Here is a 21,881-nt window from a genome sequence, read left to right as displayed (position 1 = left end):
CCCAATTTTATTTTGTTTTTAAAAACATGTATATAGTTATTTTTTAACAATTTTGATAAAATGTTTTTCTATTTGCAACTTTGCGTGTGTGCCCTTTCTTTTGTAGAGCTTGATTTATTGTGTCTCGCAGGTTGCCAGGGTAGATCTTGGTTGGTCATGAAACCCCCTCCAGTGCTAACCGTGCCTCAGTACTGAGATTCTCAATTCCATTGTCTTTCCCAGGGGGTCAAGACTCTGACAGGCTGATGCAATAATTTTGTCACAAATAAAATTGGTGCACCAGTTTTCCTTGCACCAATATTATTGTTTTGCTAAGGTCCTGATGCAGTAAGCTAATGATATGCTAATGCATCTGGAGTTTCTAAATGGTAAGAAACTGTTAACTTTGCATTTTGCAATGGTGCAATGGCCATTTTAACTAGGGGAGAGGGTGGAGGCATCCCTGACAGGCTATCTGGGTAAGTGTTGGCTGCCCCCACTTACTCAGAGAAGTCTGTTATTATCTGTGTGAAGAGGGGCATCTGCCTGCACTGTGTTAGATTATTTTTCATTCTACCTATAACCCCCCCAATTAGTTTAATGCAACCCTGCTTTTCTTGACCATCCCCTCATTCACTCTCTTGCGCCTTCCCCCTGCCCTGGTATGGTCCCTAGAGATGGTGGGGGACCTTGGAAGCCATGTGCTAAGCAGCAACTCAGCCAGGAAGCTGACACACCTAAACTGCCTGAAGTAGTGGGACAAACAGGTAATCGCCTATGTCTCTTCAGGCTTGGCCATTAGACTTCATGGCCTTCTCAATTATGACAACACATAACACCCAAATCTGGGTCATGTGGCTATCCTGCCTCTGGATAAGTAGCTCCAGCACTCACAGCTATGCTGTGCCTCCCTTGGATGGTCAGAAGTGATCAGCGTTCTGCTCTGTGCAGGGAACTAAGAGCAGGTTGCCACCCCCAGCTCACCTCAATTTCTAGGAGAGAGGCAGAACTAATGTATACTGCTAGCTTTACACCACTTTCTTGGGTCCCATAAAAAACCTGCCAGAAAGCTAGTCTGGTTTGTTTCCCCCAAAATAATATTGAAACAAGATGTACAGAGTTATGTGACTGGGAGAGGAACTACTCCAGAATCACAGGGAGTAGGGGGATTACCCATAGGAGCCTTATTACCACAGGATGAAGGGGGAACAGAGTACCCAGAAACACACTCGGGCCGATTCAGTAATGTCTGCGGGAGAACGGGCGAACGCCCGCTCTCCCGGCGCGCGCACAGGCCACACTCCTGTGCACGCGATTCTGTATTTAAATGAGGCCCGGCGGTAAAAACAGGCAGAAGGAGGCGCTAGGGACACTAGCGCATCCCTAGCGCCTCCTTTTGGACCGGAGCGGTGGCTGTCAGCTGGTTTTGACAGCCGACGCTCAATTTTGCTGGCGTCGGTTCTCGAGCCCGCTGACAGCCATGGGCTCAGAAACCGGACGCCGGCAAAATCGAGCGTCTGGTTTTCGACCCGACAGCCGCCGGCCGACTTCAAATTTTTTTTAATTTTTTTTTTACTTTTGGAAAGTTTCGGGACCTCCGACTTAATATCGCCATGATATTAAGTCAGAGGGTGCATAGAAAAGCAGTTTTTACTGCTTTTCTGTGCACTTTCCCTGTGCCCGAAGAAATTAGCACCTACCTTTTGGGTAGCGCCTACCCAAAGGTAGGCGCTAATTTCTGAAAGCAAAATGTGCGGCTTGGCTGCACATTTTGTTTTGTGAATCGCGCGGGAATACCTAATAGGGCCATCAACATGCATTTGCATGTTGCGGGCGCTGTTAGGTTCGGCGGATTGGACGCGCGTTTTCGGCCTCTTACTGAATAAGGGGTAAGGGAAAATGCGCGTCCAGTGGCGGGTTAACAGTGCGCTCCGTCGGAGCGCACTGTACTGTATCGGCCTGACTGTAATTAAGGAGTGGGCTAGGGCACCAGAGCAAAGAGCAGGAGGGGTTTGAAGTGAGAGAACCTCATGGTCTCTATCAGCCATCTACCGTTTTCCATTGTGATCCTGCATTCCCCAATCTGCAATGGTCCTTTAGCTACCTGTGCTCATCCAGTATTTGCAGAATGTGAAGAAATAGTTAGGGTATAAGTTTAAGAATAAAAATGTTTTATAATCCCATTTACTTCAAATGTCACAAAACATACGTGTTTAGAATGAGAGCATAGCGCTGGTAAGTAGTCAGGATCCAAACTCTTTGAATAATCACAATTTATTGAAAATGCAGTTCTAATGAGGCAGTTTCCGGTCCCCTGACATGGACCATTTTTTCCCCACTCTGGGTCCGTTGGGAGGATCAGGTTTCACAACAGCTGTCAGGAAGCAATGAAAGAGAATTAAAAGGCAAAGTGCAAAATAAGGACCCAAAGAACAACAATATAAGGCTACCAAAATATATCGGATGCCCCATACCAGAAGATGCATTGCAAAAGGCAGTCCTGAGAAAGTTGGCACCTCCAGAGGCTCTAAAGGCAAGCAAATGAATTCAATCAATTGAAAATACTACAATAAACATACTAACACAGAGATGACTACAAGAACAGCAATACATTCTAGGACTTCAAAATGTGCATACTCCAGGTAGATAGAGTACAAGATGAAATGTGACACAAACAACTGATATGCAATAGCTACTAGAGATGTGCATTCGTTTTTGCAGAATTGGAAAATTGCAACGAAATTGTCCAATTTGGCATGTTTCAGGGAGCCCGAAAAAAATCAGGATTTTCCAATTTTTTCGCAAAAATTCATTTTTCCAATTAGTGCGCACTAACGGGAGTCAGTGCGCGCTAACAAAAACTAACAAAAAGTAACAAAATCTAACGGTTTCAGTTAGTGCGCGCTAACGGGGAGTTAGCATGCACTAATGGGGAGTTAGCGCGCACTAACTAAAAATCGATTTTTCGTGAAAAAAAAGACCCGAACCGAAAAAAAACGACATTTTCCATGGCGGCCGAAAAACGAAGAACGACACGAACACAAAAAACGATGCACATCTCTAATAGCTACCTGTCCAAAAAAAGGCTCTTACACATCCCTAACTATCAGCCAGCTAACCCATTTCCATGCTGAGAATCTGTAGCCGTTGAAAACCCCTTCAATGATCAAACAAAAGAAAAGCTTCTCTACATCCTACTCTTCCGAGGGCTTCAGGCAGCTCCAAGGGCTTCAGGCAGCTCCCTTCTTGCTGATATGCAGTGCTGGCTCCCTCAACCTCTTCTATGTGTTGAACATGCAATGGACTAGAATTGTGACATGATTGAAGGTATTTAACAGAGCAGCAAGCAGAGCAGCTGGAGATTCAGGCAATATGGGATTTCCCCCAACTAGTTCTCATTGATACTGATTTGACATCATAAAAAAGGATGGGAAGGAAGAAGAAAAGGCTTGGGTGAAACATAAAATCTGGCATGGACACTTTTAGAGAGGCAGGGCACATAGAGTTACAGACTTCCTATATTAATGCCCATGTGCAGATGGAGTGAACAGACATGTTCCCTAGGCTTAATCTTCCAGGACTCTTATGTTACCGTATTGTATCCTCATTTCCTTGTGTTGGGCCAAGAGCAGCTGCATGCACAAGTCCACTCCAGGCGCTGGCCACATAGGAAGCCATTAGGGAGACCCCTGGATCAGGATTGCAGGGTCATAGAGGATATCATCCCAAGCATGCACTTGTGATAATTAACCCACTCCTCCACACTCCAAGGCAGTCAGGTGTTGATGTTATCCACACTGATTATGCATACACTGGAAAAGCCTCCCTTTGATAACTTTAGGATCTTCAGACATATCAACGTGGATATCATTAACACTTGGTCCTAGGTGTGGCATGATGTGCACAAATCAGTATATGTGCACAAATCAACGTGTGTGTACATGTGTATGCACATTAAAATATGGCACACATATGCACTTTCAGCCTATGTTATACTATGCACGTATGTATGCGCCTATATTATCATGCGTTAGACCCCCTTTAATTGCGTGTTGAGGCCCTAACGCAATTTGATGAATGACCCTGTTACATGGCTAAATTTAGGAGCTCAGCTTTTTTTGGAAATTCATCTAAATGTCCCCAAATTTAGGTTTGCTATTCATTTGCCTAGATTTAGGGCCTTGGGTTAGGTGGGTGCATACTGCTGAAATTCTTTGCTCGGCACTTTATCCTTTTTCACTGTCCTAACTCCACCCTTGTAGCCACCCACTTTTTAGGGTACTTATTTTAGGTGTCCAGTGAACCTAGGAGCCTAAATTTAGGCATTCAGCTGTAGCAAATTTAAGAGCCTAATTCCCAACATATGGCACCTAAACTCTTTGAAAATTGAACTCTCTGGAAAAATACAAGCTTTTTCCTTTTAGCTCCAGACTGATGTCAAGAGGAAGACTGTTCCAGAGAAATGGCAGTCACAGAGAAAGCCCTTGAACTAGATCTAGCCACTAGCCAGGGATACCTCTCAAATAGTAGGCACAGATACAGGAGCCTGTTGACCTGATCTGAGTTCTCTGCCCAGGGTATAGTATTTGAGCTTATCCAACTGATACCCTAGCCCATTCCTTCTCATTGTCTGAAATGTTAGCATCAACTGCTGTAATGGGAGTTACGTCCTATTACAACAGCTGAACAGGAGGCGAATGCAAGCTAGGGCTGAATAGACCAAACGCTCAGTCAGGGGAGGGGAGGACTACAACTCCCAGAGGGCTGAGGGAGAGGAAGTTGAGCATCGCTGGGAACCAGGTGTGGAGTGGATTAAGAGAGAGAAGACAGAGACACGAGACTGGTGGGAGTGGCAGGAGGAAGAGGACAGCGAAGATGGAAGCAACTAATAGCCAACGGCAGCCGTAAGCCCGGCTGGATGATTGCGATGGAGTAGGAAAACGCTGCGGTACGTGTGTTTTGTTTGAAAAGTGTTTCTTCAGCTTTTGGTATTTTCCTACAGAAGGGAAGGAGGCAATCTGCCTCAGCTCTGGGGAGATGCCCGAGCAGGGGAAGGGAAGGACATTGTGGGGATTGTGCCTGAATTAGGCCCCTGAAAGTGGGCCAAGCGTCAGGGAACTACATTTAAGGATTTGGCTATTCTGAGCAGTGAAGCTGGGAAGGGCGCAGCTGGAACTGAACTCTGGCTTTTAGGAACCATTGGGCTAGGACAGAGCCCGGCTTTAGCGCCCGAGTTTAAAAGCCTTTTCTGGCGTAGGCTGTACCGCGGAGACAGGCACAGCCAGACTGCTCGAATGTGAAGGAGCTGTTGGTTCCAGATAAGGCCAAACTCCTGGAACTGTGTTCAGGGCCAGTGCTACCATATGCCACGGTTCAGGAGCAGGCACCCCCTGACTGGACTTTGTTTTGGGAAATCCCATGGCTTTTCTGAACAGTTCTACTTACAACCCGAGTGTGTGGGGACTTATCTTTGCTTAAAGCCACATCCAGACATCAAGAGACGTTGGGATACTGCAGTGAGGAACCAGCGGGAGAAGCCCCAGCAGCGGAACTCCACCCGGTGAGCAAATACACTGCTTAAACTTGACTCTTGCCAGTATGAGGAACCAAGGCAAGGCATGTAGTATGGGAATAAGACATCCTCGTCTCGATTTGCCCAAAATCAGCTTTGCTGCAACATTCTGGATCATGTGCAGTTTGCGTGTGAGCCTCAAAGGGAGGCCCCAAGCACAAAACAAATACATGAGAACGTCTTTCAGGTAGTTTCAGTGAATAATTTGACAAGCCTGGGAACCTTTAAAGGTCCCCTTGAATCAGCTCTATGAACCTTTTCAAAGAACAATCCAAAGTGAATCCGAAAATCTGTATGGAGAATGAAGGCAAGCTGATCAAAGTCACTCAGAGGCAGAGGCACTGCTATAATCAAAGTCCTGAATCCTGGGCCCTTAACTGACCCAGTTTTACAGGAACAAACCTCTGAAATAAAGATGTGCTTCTAATCATCTCCTTGGAGCTTATTTTTTTACAGTTATTGTAGTTTCTTATTATTCTTTATACATGGCATTGGAATACAAAAAAGGTAAAGATCATTCCAGGAAGGCGAGAAGATATAAAGCAGCAGAGAACAGCTTGTGATAAACACCCGCCTTATCTTATTTCTTCCAGATAAGCATTTCCAGAATAATAATATCCATCTCTCTAGGGCTGCAGCAATAGCACGCCCCCCCCTTGCGACCAAGAAAATATCCACCTTTATGAACCACCCGTTTAGCCCACTACTGCTGAATGAAGTTGTTGATTTCCTCTGGTTATAAAGAGTTTTGCAGTAGACTTGGGATGGGAGAAAATATCTCTCTCTCTTTTCTTTTTTTTTTTAGAAGAAGAAGAATAGAAGTTTCCATAGAAAATCCAAAAAGTTTCATAGCAAAGTTACAAGCTTGGGAACAGAGTGACCTTCTGCCAGTTACATAATAACCTTGCTTTGTTAATCTTTATATAGACTGTTATATTTTTTTTAAAACAAAGAGCCTGGGGATGGAAAACAGCTTATGAAAGATGCTAAATTTGCAATGCACATGCACTGCGTGCATTAAGAAGCGTAGCCAACTCTTTGTTAAACAGCAGTGCAGATGGGCCATCCACTATATTGAACGGAGAATACAATCTGTTCTTCGGTGATGTGTGATAATAGTTGTAATTCAAGCACAAATAGCAATGTGTTCACTGAGCTTATAGTTTTATTTATAGTTTAAGAAATTGTAAATGTTTCTGGTAACAGAACAAAAAGAGGGAGATGGAATTAATTCTATAATGGTGGTGAAGAGCTGATGGATTTTCTTTTTCTTTTTTTTTTTTTTTACAAAAAACAAATGACCCTCCCCTTTGCCATCACTCCCCAGACCCCCCCCCCCCCTACACACACACACACACACACACACACAACATCCTCCCCTCACCAGCTTAACAATAAGGAAAACCTACAAGCTGATCGGGGGGACGACTATAAGCTAAAGTAAAATTCTAAAACTGCGGTATTCAGAATTCAAAGCAAAATCACAACCCCGCCGGGCAAGCAGTAAGGCTAGGTTCTGATTACATCTTTGCTGCTTTGAGCTCAGTGTTTCAGTCTCCACGGAGAGGTCTCTGCCCCCCCTGTAACAGTATTTATTACCTGGTCTGCATTTGTGCAGCAGTGACTCGCTGGCGGCCTGGCTACTCAAAATGGAGCTTCAGCTCGCAGAAGTGTGTTTAGAAGAAAGGGGACATGCACTCAGATAGCTTTAACAGAGCCTTTCTTGATTTGGACTCAGAGAACTTGACTTTTACCTTAACAGAAAAAAAAAAAAAAAAACCCATGCACACATTCATTCCCTAAGGTCGAGATCTAGGTCATAAAAGAGTTTATCCCTTCGGCAGTCTGCCTTTTTTTGTTGGACATGTGCTCTGAAGTTGCTTCTAAAATCACAGCTGAGCAGCGACAGTCTTAAGGAACAATGCGATGGAGAAGGTACAGAGAAGGGCAACCAAAATGATAAAGGGGATGGAACAGGTCCCATATGAGGAAAGGCTGAAGAGGTTAGGGCTGTTCAGCTTGGAGAAGAGACGGCTGAGGGAGGATACGATAGAGGTCTTTAAGATCATGAGAGGTCTTGAATGAGTAGATGTGAATCAGTTATTTACACTTTCGAATAATAGAAGGACTAGGGGGCACTCCATGAAGTTAGCATGTGGCACATTTAAGACTAATCGGAGAAAATTCTTTTTCACTCAATGCACAATTAAGGTCTGGAATTTGTTGCCAGAGGATGTGGTTAGTGCAGTTAGTGTAGCTGGGTTCAAAAAAGGTTTGGATAAGTTCTTGGAGGAGAAGTCCATTAACTATTAATCAAGTTTACTTAGGGAATAGCCACTGCTATTAATTGCATCAGTAGCATGGGATCTTCTTGGTGTTTGGGTTATTGCCAGGTTCTTGTGGCCTGGTTTTGGCCTCTGTTGGAAACAGGATGCTGGGCTTGATGGACCCTTGGTCTGACCCAGCATGGCAATTTCTTATGTTCTTAACTAAAAATGAATTCTCAGTAACCTAAAATTTATGATCTACGCTATCTTTAACGCAAATGTTTGATGCGACTGTCACTGTTAACCTCTTTAAGCGGCAGCACACGAGAGACCGTTTCAAAATACGGCTCCGTTGCCGCAGCACTCTCAGTCACTAGTTCCATATTGTTTGCAAACCGCGCGCTTGTTTCCTAAAAACACCTTTTTTTTTTTTTCTCTCATCGCGATCCGGTGCTGCTCACTGCTGGATACCTCCACACAGGAAAGGCAACGTATGCCCCCTGATGGAGACCCTTGCGCTCAGTGGCTTCCATGGATTGAGTTTACTGCTGAACCGGGGTTCACCAGCCACTGGGGGGGGGGGGGGGGGGGGGGGGGAGAAGGTGGCATTTTTCAATGTTGTATTTACCAAAGAGAGGCGGGTGAATGAATGGATGAACAACGGTGGCGCCCCCAGTGTCTTCCAACAAATATAAATTGTTTTCTGTAACGGAGGCAACGGGCCAGATAAAGATGATTTTACATTTTCAATAAAGATTGCACCGCGCGCTAAACTGCTTCACCTTTCCTGTCTTTTCACTTACACAATGGATCAATTGAATTGTGACATAGCATTGCCTCTCTTTGGTAAAAGGGGCAATAATCAAATTATCTGGGTTGGTGCAAACTGCACCCGTGACTGACGTCAACAACCAAAGCAAAAGTATGCTTCTGCTTTTGCTTTGATTATTGCCCCCTTGAAGATTTGTGCATTCTTTCTCTGCGGGTAATTTTTGGAGTAAACGCGTGCGTGAATTGATTATATAACAACCATGCGCATTGTTCCATCCCCCCACTGAGATTGCCTCTTTACAGTGCAGACAAAGTTTCCCATAATGTAGAACAACACACTTAATTGTGCCAGCATTGAGGGTGGGCAAGAAGCAAAGCCCCGATTTCTGCTGCTATTTTACCTGTGAAAAGGCCTTTCATTATTGCTTTTCCCTAGCCCATGTTAATCATAAAGATTATTATATGCATTCAGTGTCCATGTGCAGGGCTGGATTCCCCCTCCAAGATGGCGGAGCAGGAGAAAGTGCTCTATGGTGAAAGAGGCACCTCATCCTTCATAGGAAGATTTCTCTCTCTTACGTGCTCCTCAGGCGGAGCTCAAGCATCCTGTTGGACCTCCCCCCCCCCTTAAAGGCAGAGGGGGCAGGCCAGTGACAATCCTACGGAGCTCCAAATGGCATTCATGCTGAAGATCAAAGCGATTAGAAAGCTCCACCAGGATGGAGGAGGAGGAGGTTCCCCGTTCAGCATGACACCCCCTAGAGTGGAAATTCTGAGTCAGCCCAAATGCATCTTACAAACAAATGTGTTAAGAAAGAGTTCATAAGCAAGACTGCACTAAAGATTAAAAGTCTGAAGGACATGGGAGAAAGGGAGCTAGAGGAAATGAGAGAAGAAGGCAAAATCCTAAGAAGCAGAGGTAAGATACAATACAGGAGAAGACTCAAATTGCCACATTTCCTATATCTGGCTACATAGATTTCTAAACTGACCTAACCCTGTTTAGGCTTTTAGTTTGTGAAACTATTGTAAAAAAAAAAAAAAAATATATATATATATATATATATATTCAATGACCCTCATAGAAAAGTGATGACTTGAACCAAAAAGGGTCTGTATCCTTTGATTTTGGAATGCCAGCCTTCTCAGAACATAACCTGTCAACACACAGAAGAAGGCATGGACTTTGTTACACACAAAGCAGCACACAGAAAGATGACTGAATTAGCATGAGATTGAAATTTGTAAGGGGAAACATCTTCGCTGAGGTTTCAATTAGGGAAGCTAACAAAATCAGCAGCAAAGTAGTAATGGGTGATTACAATTAGCCCAGTTTTGACTGGGTGAATGTTATATCAGAACATGCTAGAGAGGTAAAGTTCCTCGATGAAATAAAAGACTGATTCATGGAGCATGTGGTTCAAGAACCAACAAGAGGGGAAACTATTTTAGACCTGGTCCTTAATGGAACACAGGATTTGATGTGAGAGGTAACAATGTTGTAGCCACTTGGCAATAGTGATCACAACATGATCAAATTTGACTTAATAACTGGAAGGAGAGCACTAAAGAAATCTACTGTGACAGCATTCAATTTTCATAAAGGCAACTATGATAAAATTAGGAAAATGGTTAGGAAAAAATGAAAGGAGCAACTGCAAAGGTTAAGAGTTTAGGCATTAACATTGTTTAAAAATACCATCTTGGAAGCCAGGACCAGATGTATTCCATGTATTAGAAGAGGTAGAAAGAATGTTAAATGACTATTGGCATGGTTAAAAGGTAAAGTGAGAGAGGCTATATTATCTAAAAGAACATCTTTCAAGAAATGGAAAAGGGATCCAAATGAAGAAGACAGGAAACAACAAACACTGGCAAGTAAGATACAAAGCATTCATAAGAAAGGCAAAGAGAGAATTTGAAAAGCATGCCGTGGAAGCAAAAACCCATAATAAAATCTGTTTTCAGGTATATTCGATGTAAAAAGCCTGTGAGGAAGTCAACTGGACCATTACATAATCAAGGGGTAAAAGGAGCTTTTAGGGATGACAAAGCCATAGTGTTATACTTGAATTTGGTTTGTGGGCCCTTGGGTCGTGGAGAGAGCTGACTCCACCCACAGGGAGGAGCCCTGTGGGGACTCTCCATGACATGCGGGGTCTCAGCAGTGATGGACACAGGAGTCAGAGATATATTTATTATACAGCAAAGAGAAACCCGAGGAGCGGGTTTGTAAACTCAGTCCTTGAGTAGGAAGACCTAAGATGGATTCTCCGGTAGTGGTCCGCAGAGCGGGGTAACCCAGGAAATACTTGCTTCTTGGTAGTTCTTGTGCGTGATAGCTCCAGTAGTGGTCCACAGCACGGGGTAGGCTGGAGATAGATGTTGGCAGCAGGCACAAGACAACGTGGATCCGGTAGTGGTCCACAGAGCGGGGTAACCCGAGGATCTGCACAGCAAGAGAGAAGCAGAGTTGAAGATCAGGTCTAGTACTCATTCCATGGTGTTGCAGTAGAGATACCATTGTAGCAGCAACGGAGACCCGGAACAGGAACATTGAAGGGTCGTCCGTAGAAATAGCGAGAGGTACTCACTAAGCTGGTGAAGGTAAGACTTACAGAGAAGGCTCTCCGAGGAGTGGATAGCCCTGAGTGCAGCAAGGCCCCTGAGGAATGGGTACTTGAGTCATTCAGTCTTGGACACAGGAACAGCGAGGCGAAGCATCTCTGAGAAAAGGAATTGAGCAAGATGGAATCCTTGCTAACTAGTTGGTAGGAAGGTCCGGTAGGCTTAAGTACACATAGGCAGTGATGTCATGCGGAGGGAACGCCCCGAGGTTCCTGCCATGACGTGGATAAGGCGGAGGCAGGCGCGCACGTGCCCTAAGTTACACCAGATTCAAGATGGCAACCAGGAATGCCAGGGAGGTCAGCGCACAGAGGCAGCAGTGGCTATCTTCGCCAGAATCGGAGCTACAGGGCAAAATGAGGTGAGCAGCAAAGGTTGCAGCCGTCTGCGACCAACAGGCACAGCACATAGCAGACAAACTAAATTAATTCTTTGCTTCAGTATTCACTGAGGAAAATGTAAGAGATATACCCATGCCAGAAATGATTTTCAAAGGTGATGATTCAGAAGAAGTGAAACAAATCACACTGAACCTGGAAGATGTACTAGGGTTAATTGACAAACTAAAGAGCATCAAATCACCTGGACCAGATGGTATACATCCCAGAGTGCTGAAATAGCTGAGAAATGAAATTGTGGACATACTATTGGAAATTTGTAAAATATCAGTAACATCATCTATGGTACCTGAAGACTAGAAGGTTGCCAATGTAATGCCAAATTGTAAAAAGAGGTGATTGAAGAAACTACAGACTAGTGAGTCTGATGTCTGTGCCAGGCAAAATGGTAGAAACTATCATAAACATCAAAATTGCTGAACATAATTAACAGGTCAAAGCCAGCATGGATTTAGCCAAAGGAAGTCTTGCCTCACAAATTTGCTACATTTTTTTGAAGGCATAAATAAACATGTGGATAAAGGTGAGCCAGTTGATATAGTGTATATGGATTTCCAGAAAGCATTTGACAAAGTCCCTGACGAGAAACTTTTTAGGAAATTAAAAAGTCATGGGATAGAGGGCAGTGTCCTATTGAGGATTGCTAAATGGTTAAAAGATAATAAACAGAGAGTAGGGCTAAATAGTAAATTTTCCTGATGGAGAAAGGTGGTAGTTCTTGTGCGTGATAGCTCCGGTAGTGGTCCACAGCACGGGGTAGGCTGGAGATAGATGTTGGCAGCAGGCACAAGACAACGTGGATCCGGTAGTGGTCCGCAGAGCGGGGTAACCCGAGGATCTGCACAGCAAGAGAGAAGCAGAGTTGAAGATCAGGTCTAGTACTCATTCCATGGTGTTGCAGTAGAGATATCATTGTAGCAGCAACGGAGACCCGGAACAGGAACATTGAAGGGTCGTCCGTAGAAATAGCGAGAGGTACTCACTAAGCTGGTGAAGGTAAGACTTACAGAGAAGGCTCTCCGAGGAGTGGATAGCCCTGAGTGCAGCAAGGCCCCTGAGGAATGGGTACTTGAGTCATTCAGTCTTGGACGCAGTCTGGGACCACTGCTTTTCAATATATCTATAAATGACCTGGAAATGCAAACAAGTGAGTTGATCAAATTTGCCAATGACACAAAATTATTCAAAGTTGTCAAATCACAAGAGGATTATGAGAAATTGGAAAAGGACATTGCAAAACTGAGAGACTAGGCTTGCAATGGCAAATTAAAGTTAATGGGGAATGGAACAGCTCCCCTATGAGGAAATAAAGAGGTTAGGACTTTTCAGCTTGGAGAAGAGACGGCTGAGGGGGGATATGATAGAGATGTTTAAAATCATGAGAGGTCTAGAACGGGTAGATGTGAATCGATTATTTACTCTTTCGGATAATAGAAAAACTAGGGGGCACTCCATGAAGTTAGCATGGGGCACATTTAAAACTAATCGGAGAAAGTTCTTTTTTACTCAACGCACAATTAAACTCTGGAATTTGTTGCCAGAGGATGTGGTTAGTGCAGTTAGTATAGCTGTGTTTAAAAAAGGATTGGATAAGTTCTTGGAGGAGAAGTCCATTATCTGCTATTAAGTTCACTTAGGGGCGGATTTTCAGAGCCCTGCTCGCGTAAATCCGCCCAAAACCGGGCGGATTTACGCGAGCAGGGCCCTGCGCGCCGGGAAGCCTATTTTACATAGGCCTCCCGGCGCGCGCAGAGCCCCGGGACTCGCGTAAGTCCCGGGGTTTTCGGAGTGGGCGTGTCGGGAGGCGTGTCGGGGGCGGGGCCGGAGCGCGCGGCGTTGCGGGGGCGTGTCGGCAGCGTTTTGGGGGCGGGTACGGGGGCGTGGCTACGGCCCGGGGGCGTGGCCGCGCCCTCCGTACCCGCCCCCAGGTCGCGGCCCGGCGCGCAGGAGGCCCGCTGGCGCGCGGGGATTTACGCCTCCCTCCGGGAGGCGTAAATCCCCCGACAAAGGTAGGATGGGGGTTTAGACAGGGCCGGGCGGGTGGGTTAGGTAGGGGAAGGGAGGGGAAGGTGAGGGGAGGGCAAAGGAAAGTTCCCTTCTAGGCCGCTCCGATTTCGGAGCGGCCTAGGAGGGAACGGGGGTAGGCTGCGCGGCTCGGCGCGCGCAGGCTATACGAAATCGATAGCCTTGTGCGCGCCGATCCAGGATTTTAGCCGATACGCGCGACTACGCGCGTATCTACTAAAATCCAGCGTACTTTTGTTTGCGCCTGGAGCGCAAACAAAAGTAGGCTGTTCGCGCTCGTCTGAAAATCTACCCCTTAGAGAATAGCCACTGCCAATAGCAATGGTAACATGGAATAGACTTAGTTTCTGGGTACGTGCCAGGTTCTTATGGCCTGGATTGGCCACTGTTGGAGACAGGATGTTGGGCTTGATGGACCCTTGGTCTGACCCAGTATGGCATTTTCTTATGTTCTTAATGTAGACAAGTGCAAAGTGATGCACTTAGGGAAGAGTAACCTAAATTATAGCTACAAAAATGCAGGGTTCCACATTAGGAGTCACTATTTAGGAAAAGGATTTAGTTGTCATCACTGAAAATGCATTGAAATCTTCTGCTCAATGTGCAGCAGAGCCAAGAAAGCAAATAGAATGCTAGAGATTATTAGGAAAGGAATGGAGAATATAACAGAGAATATCATAATGCCTCTGTATCACTCCATGATGCAACTTCATCTTGAGTATTGTGTGCAGTTCTGGTCACCACATCCCAGAAAAGATATTGCAAAATTAGAAAAGGTACAGAGAAGGGTGATCAAAATGATAAAAGGGATGGAACAATTCCCCTATGAAGAAAGGCTAAGGTGGTTAGGACTGTTTGTTCAGCTTAGAGAAGAGACAGTTGAAGGGAGATATTATAGAGGTCTATAAAATAATGAGTGGAATGGAACGAGTAAACGTAATCAGTTGTTTACTCTTTCGAAAAGACCAGAGGACACACAATGAAGCTACTAGGTAATACATTTAAAACTAATAAAAGAAAATATTTTTTTACTGAATGCATAATTAAGATCTGAAATTCATTAACAGAGTACGTGGTGAAGGCTCTTAGGGCCAGATTTTCAAAACGTTACACGTGTAACCAGACATTCGCACGCCGGGCCTATTTTCAAAAGGCCCGGTGATGCGCGTAAAGCCCCGGGACACATGTAAGTCCCGGGGCTTGCAAAAAGGGGCAGGGGGGGTGGGGTTGAGCGGTCTGGGGGCGGGGTGGGGCCAGAGGCCTCTGACACAGCGGCCATTTGCCGCTGTGTTGGAGGATCGCGTGCCGGCAGGCTGCCGGTGCGGGCAACCTGCACCTGCCTGAAGGCAGGTGCAAAAGGTTTGATAAGAATTTTGGAGTGGCCTGGGAGGGAACGGGGGAAGCCCGCGGGCGTCGGCGCGAGTAAGGTGCGCGCACCAACCCCTGATTTTATTACTTGCGCGCACCTGCGTGCACACAAGTTATAAAATCAGGCATACATGTGTGCATGCCGAGTAGTGCGCGCACATGTACGCCCATGCGCTGGTTTGAAAATCTACCCCTTAGTGTAGATGTTTAAAAAAAGGTTTGGACAAGTTACTGGAGGAAAATTCCATTAACCATTATTAAGATAGAGTTGAAGAAATCCACTGTTTATTCTTGGGATAAGCAGTTTGGAATCCAGCTATCCTTGGGATCCTGCCAGGTACTTGTGACCTGGATTGGCCACTATTGGAAACAAGATACTGGGTTTGATGGCCCTTTGGTCTGACCCAGTATGGCAAGCCTTTTGTTCTTCTGACTAATGTCCATTCATGAGCCCCACCTAAACCATTCAGTTCCCACATCCAGATCACAAACACAGGATGGTGAAAGAGCTTGCTACTGTCAACAATGTTGTACGCCACAATTTCAAATTAGTGCTAAGTCAACCTTGTTGTAAGCCTGCCATGTGTCCAATAGTGGCCGTGCACATTTCCTTTCACCCTATCAAAATATTCTATCATAAAAACAGAATGAAAAGAGTAATGCACTGCAGTTGTCTGCAAACTTCTCCTCCAAATCCCTGTGATTTAGAATATATTTGTTTTTGAATAAACTTCACTGAATGGTTACCATATGTTAGTTTAATAATGATCTGTACTTTATGTATTCAAAATATCAAAATGGTAATTCACACCATAAACATAATCTTGGTATATTTTCACTAACATAGGCTGTTTTGATGTAAATTAATTCTATACTTGGATCTCCATTGACTTTTCAGCTTAGTATTTAAAGATCCTTTATGGTATGTGAGCTGGGAATGTCAACATTCATGTTTCCTTCCTGAGAGGAGCACTCTGCCATCTACCACTGCATTCTCAAGCAAGGACAGCTCAGTTGTCTGCAAATTAAAGGAGTGTTCTTTAATATTCCAAACACATAAATAACTGCGGTAAGAGTGGATTGCAAATTCAACATTTTGTGCCAGAGCATTTTTCAAAAATGTATTCTCTATTACAAAAGTATCAAATAAAATAGTGTGGTTGCCTTGTTAGTCCACTTTAATTTGTACATAGAAAAGTCGGCGAACAGGATTTTTCATTGGTCGAGCTTCATATATTTTTGACTGGCTTTCAGGGGCTACGCTCCCCTTTATCAGGAAGGATCAATGGAAAATGAGCAAGGGTTGATGCCTCAATACTGAAGTCAACTCTAACTTGTATTACAAGAGTAATTTTTGTTTTCAAAACTGTAAAGAGTTGTATGGCAAAAGAAATAACAGTCCAGTGATCACCAGAATTTTAATCTTAAGCAGAAAAAAAAATGATTTCATGTTGTAAAGCATCAAAAATGTCTGAAAAAAATAAGCTTAAAACATTGTTTTTCTTATAAAAGCTGTGCTTGCTAGAATAATGATCACATTTCACAATTAAAATGTATTCTGTTCAGCTACAGATATACCTGATCTGCAATAAGTATTTGCAAATGGGTTTTCTTAGGCTGGACCTCAGTACTACTCTAATTGCAAATTCTGATTCTGATTATAAGCTGTTCAAATGCCTCTGTTCAATTAAATGTATTATAATCCATCCAACCTTTGGAAAAGGTGGAATATCAAATGTCCATAAATAAATGCAATAAATAAATACATTTGATAAAAAAAAATATATTAACATAAAAGCAAGAGATCAATATTCAGCACATAGCTAGTGGGATTGTTAGATGCATAAAGCCCAATATTGAAAGTGATTTAGCGCTGGATAACCAGATAAGTAGGATTTATCCAGCTATCTAGTGGTCTGCTGAAAATCAGCGGCTGCTAGATACTCGGATAATTCACTTATCTGGCTATCTTTTAGCTTGTCAATTTGTGAGTGGGTAGTGGGCAGGTCCAGGTGGCTTTAATTATCCAGTTCACTTAACTGGATAAGTAGCTATATTCATTCTTATCCAGTTAAGTTAATTGGATAAGTTAGATCAGCCTCTACTGTAGATATTCAGCGGCATGGCTATGCCGCTGAATATCCCTTCTAACACAACTGGATAAGTCATAGCTAGCTAAGTTACTTACCTGGCCAACATTGAATATCAGGGCCACCAAGTTTTGCACACAACATTGTCTGAATATTTAACGGAACATATGTGCATAAGTCTGCTGCTGAATATTTACAGAAAATGTTATACACATAGGGGCAGATTTTAAAAATGTACATGCGTGCGTACTTTTGTTCGTGCACCTGGCGCAAACAAGAGTACGCCGGATTTTAATAGATACACGTGTAGCCGCGCGTATCTTTTAAAATCTGGGGTTGGCGCGCGCAAAAGTGGTGAACATTTGTGCACCTTGCACAAGCCGAGCACAGCGCATGCTGCCCGTTCCCTCCGAGGCCGCTCCGAAATCGGAGCAGCCTTGGAGGGAACTTTCTTTCCACCTCCCCCCACCTTCCCCTCCCTTCCCCTACCTAACCCCCCCACCCCCCACACACACACACATTTATTATAAAAGTTACACCTGTCCGAGGCAGGCATAACTCGCTCGCCCTGACCAGCTGCCGGCGCGCGATTCCCCAGCCTGGGAGCAGTTCCAGAGGCCTCGGCCATGCCCCAAAATGCTCCGGTCCAGAACCATGCCCGCGGCCCTGCCCCCGGATGACGCGCCACCACGACACGCCCCAGACACGCCCCAGACACGCCCCCCAGGAAAGCCCCGGGACTTACGCACGTCCTGGGGCTTGCATGTGCCGCCGAGCCTAATGCAACATAGGCTTGGCGTGTGCAGGTGGTGGAAGGGGCAGCTTTTCGGGGGTTACGCGCGTATCCTACGCGCATACCCCTTTGAAAATCTGCCTCATAATTTTATCTGTCTAACTTCAGGACAGATATTTTTCCAACCAGACTTATGCACATACGTAAATGTTATCTGGCTAGTGCTGAATAATTGCGCTCAGTGCATAAAATTTATATCCTGGGAATGCCTCCAGCTCCTACCTCCTTTTATGCTGATAAATTATGTGTGCATGACTTACACATACAAAACTTATCCACTGAGGGGAAAGGAAATGACAATACGTTAGGTCCCTAATGCCTGAGATAATGGCGTAACGCTAGCGATAAATACTAGGGATGTGCAAAGCCCAAACCTTTTAGTTCGGGCTTCGTTTTCAGCTCGCTGTGTGAAATATCGTATTTCCCGTGGTTCGGGCCTTTGTAATTCAAGGGGACCCGAATTTCGGGTTAGCGCGCACTAACTCCTGTTAGTGGGTGCTAACTCCCGTTACTGCACACTAACTCCTTTTAGTGCACACTAATATTTAACGTTAGTGCACGCTAATGGGAGCTAGCGGGCACTAACCCGAAACCAAATTTTTCCTGAAATTTTGGGAAAAATTTGTTCGGGTTTTCGGGTCCCCGAACCAGGATGAATTAGGCAATTTTGTTGAAACTGACTAATTCGATAGCACATCCCTAATAAATACTGCATCGCAAAATGCGTATAGAAATTTAAAATTAGTAGTTGAGTGGAAGGAGTAAATGGAAATGAGGGCTGGTTATCGCTGCATGCAATAATGTAATGCACACTATCACGGGATTTAACACCAGAAATAACTACACCTTTTTTCTGTGTGTTTTGGGATTTATCGCAAATCCTGGTAGGGAGGGAGGGAGAGAGAGAGAGAGAGCTTCTGTGGAGGTTTACTTGTATTTGAACTTTTTATACCACTGTAAGAGGGGGCATTATGAACTTGGGGTGAGGTTTGTGGGGGTGGGGTGGGTGCTGGAGGTAATTTTACATGCACAGTCATATGTACGAACAGAACAGTTACTATTAGTGAAGATTTAATGTGATTTGGAGTGATAAAAGATAAACGAAAATTAGATTTGTTCCATGTTCTCTCTACCTAGCATGATGTTCTCTCTCTCTAACTAGCTGCAATCAAGGTAGGCAGAGAGTAAAGTGTACAAATGTACTCCTCTTTTACCTTTCATCCCTCCAAATCACATTAAATCTTCACTGATGATAATTGTTCTTTTTGTATGTATGACTGTGCATGTAAAACTGCCTCCCAGAATCCACGCTACCCCAGAAACCTCAACCCGAGTTACTAGTGGTTAACTTTTTTGTGCGCCTCTACAGATGTTCTCTCTATCTTTCTCTCTCTGTCTCAGCCCAGAAAAGAACACAGGTTTAAATTGCATTGCAAAAAAAACCAATATGGTAATAGGAAAATGTGCCTAACCACACCCCTTTTTTATTGCAGATGAATCTTGGCCAAAGTTAGCTGGACAACTCTTTTGAAGATCAACCTCAATGTTCATTATTGTCTGTATTCATTGCAATATATCACAGAATATATTCATATTTTTAAAATGGAACTCATGCATGGTGTATCTTCATTCTTCAATTGAATGACAAGTAATGAATATCCCTGCTGGGTCAGCTAAGACATTTTTCAGCATAATCAATATGCAGTAAGATAGGAAGAAAAGGTCTGATCTGCGGTAAAAGTGCACAGCTGTGAAGCAGGATGGGAGGCAGGCTTTTCATTTAAGAGTTCCAATCCCTGCTGCCTCAACAGAGTTCCTCTGTGACCTTGAAATGGGTTGCTTTATTTCCCTCTGCCTCAGCTTACTCAGGGTATTGTGCTTTCTACACCTTGGAAACATTCATGGAGTTAAGGTGCCAAAGAAAAGCTGCCAAGTGATCCATCTCAGAGATATCTGCATGTACTGTATGTATACATATATAGTAAAATAGTAGATGACAGCAGAAAAAGAGCATCTGGCCCATTCTCACTGCTGTGCACACCGCTGGGGATTTATCCAAGCTGCCACTCATGGAACATAACCACTTGTAAGATATGAATATAAGATAAAGCTCACAGGAATGGAAACTTTAATACTGGTGCATGGACACACATGTGCGAGTGCTTGCCGGCTCGCATCCAGTGACACATCTAATTTATAACATATTCGGCATATATGCGTACATGTTATAAAATTGCCTGGACACGTGTACAAGTGCACACAATTTTAAATGGACGCATGCAAATGCTGCTTCTACCGTATAAGTGAGGGAATTATATAAGGAACGCGCACAGATGCCATAGCTAGTTTTCCCAGTTCCTTCCCATGTTCACCCAGTTTATGGATAAGACTTGCGAACCCCCCTAGTTAATTAGCCTCCCTTTCCCCACTGTTAGCCTCGACCCTTAAAACCCCACTGACTAGCCTAGATGTTTTTGTTTTATTACTTATACGCCATCCATAGCAGTAGTAAAATTATGTGGCAGCACGCACAAGGACGCATATTTACGTACACATTTCTTGGCCAGGCCATGACATGACCACACCCCGCCCAGAACATGACCATGCTCCACCCCTTTTTATAAACTTTTGCCTTGTGCATCGGGAGATAGGTGCGTCCATGAGTGGCTTATAAAATCTGTTTGGCGTGCGCTGAGCCAACTTGTGCACATATCTCCCAGTCTTGGCATGCACAGGGCTTTTGAAATTCACCTGGATGATAGTAATCAGAAGACAGTCACGCCAATAAATCCAAATAACTGCACTAGTTAGTTACTGTAAGATACATATGTCAGTAAGTTAAAGAAGGTGAAATTATGTAGCATGCACTGTTATAATGATAACTGATTTTCTTTTTCAAAAATAACATTTTGCAAAACCAATGGGACTGCCAGACTTGAATAGGGAATCATGGAAATACATTTATCACCCAAAATGGCGATAGCCATTGCTCTGAGATGCCAAAGTGGTCCAGACTCTATGAGCTGACACTGGTTTGGAAGATGCTAACTTACACACCTACCGAATGACTAAAGGTACAGCATTGAAAGGGGATATGCAGAAAGCTGCAATGATTTGTGGCATTTTTTGTATACATTCTTTTTATTTCATACCAGAGGAAACGGCAAGATTTTTTTTTTTTTTTGCATGAATCTTAATTGTGCACAAATATCAAATTAATTTGCAAAATACTTGCAATTGTATGAGGAGTTTTGTGATTTTTCTTCCCAGTCCTTCAATCTTGCTTTTACTATACTACCTCAAACACTTTGAATAAATTTAGTGTCCCAACAAAGAGAAAATTATTTGCTAAATATGTACATTAAAGCCATTTGGCCAAAGAACACATTCCCTTTCTTCTCACATATTTTATTGGCAGCAAAAATTCTGGATCTTTCTTCTTTGAATTATTTTCTAAAATACTAAAAAGGTACTCAAACACTTTAAAACAACTTAATTAAACCTGACATTTAAAAAGTAGCTATTTATCACTAGACATATATTTCTTTAATTCTGCTTCCCAAAATACATTTACAATTTTCAGGTAGCAAATAACATCAGTTCTGTAGCTTTCTTATTGGCTTCTGTGTTACTATTATTACCAGAGTTGGCTGGCATGCGGCTGCTTCCTGTGAAAGTAACAAAAAACTACAGGTCACAACACTGAGTAGAAGATGAGGGAGCAACTTTGCATTCCAGTACCAAAACTGTACCCAGAAGATGGCACATTGTAATGGGAGCAGATTCAGGATCAGAATGCGTCAAGAACAGTGAAACCCATCTTTATACTGTTTCCAAGGGAATGTAAAAACTGCAGCTAGGATCTAACCATACAGTCATGGAACTGGTAAATAGACATTAGCACAATTATTTAAAAAAAAAAAAAAAAAAACCAAAACAGTATAACATGCAAAATGAGAGGGAATGAAAGGGCCCATAGCTATTCCATGT

The 21,881-nt window shown here is 43.8% G+C and overlaps 1 long non-coding RNA gene across 1 annotated transcript; it reads left to right on the top strand.

The window, feature by feature from the left end:
• The first annotated feature begins 4,798 nt into the window (after window positions 1–4,798).
• LOC115094985 lies at window positions 4,799–19,471 on the top strand. Its single transcript, XR_003857662.1, has 3 exons — window positions 4,799–4,927; window positions 15,907–16,077; window positions 19,385–19,471. It is a non-coding gene; the product is annotated as an uncharacterized LOC115094985 (long non-coding RNA).
• Window positions 19,472–21,881: the final 2,410 nt, after the last annotated feature.

Source organism: Rhinatrema bivittatum, chromosome 7 (assembly GCF_901001135.1).
Source record: "Rhinatrema bivittatum chromosome 7, aRhiBiv1.1, whole genome shotgun sequence".
NCBI classification, from domain to species: domain Eukaryota; kingdom Metazoa; phylum Chordata; class Amphibia; order Gymnophiona; family Rhinatrematidae; genus Rhinatrema; species Rhinatrema bivittatum.
The sequence above is the reverse complement of the archived record's forward strand: the minus strand, read 5'-3'. Positions and strand labels throughout refer to the sequence as shown.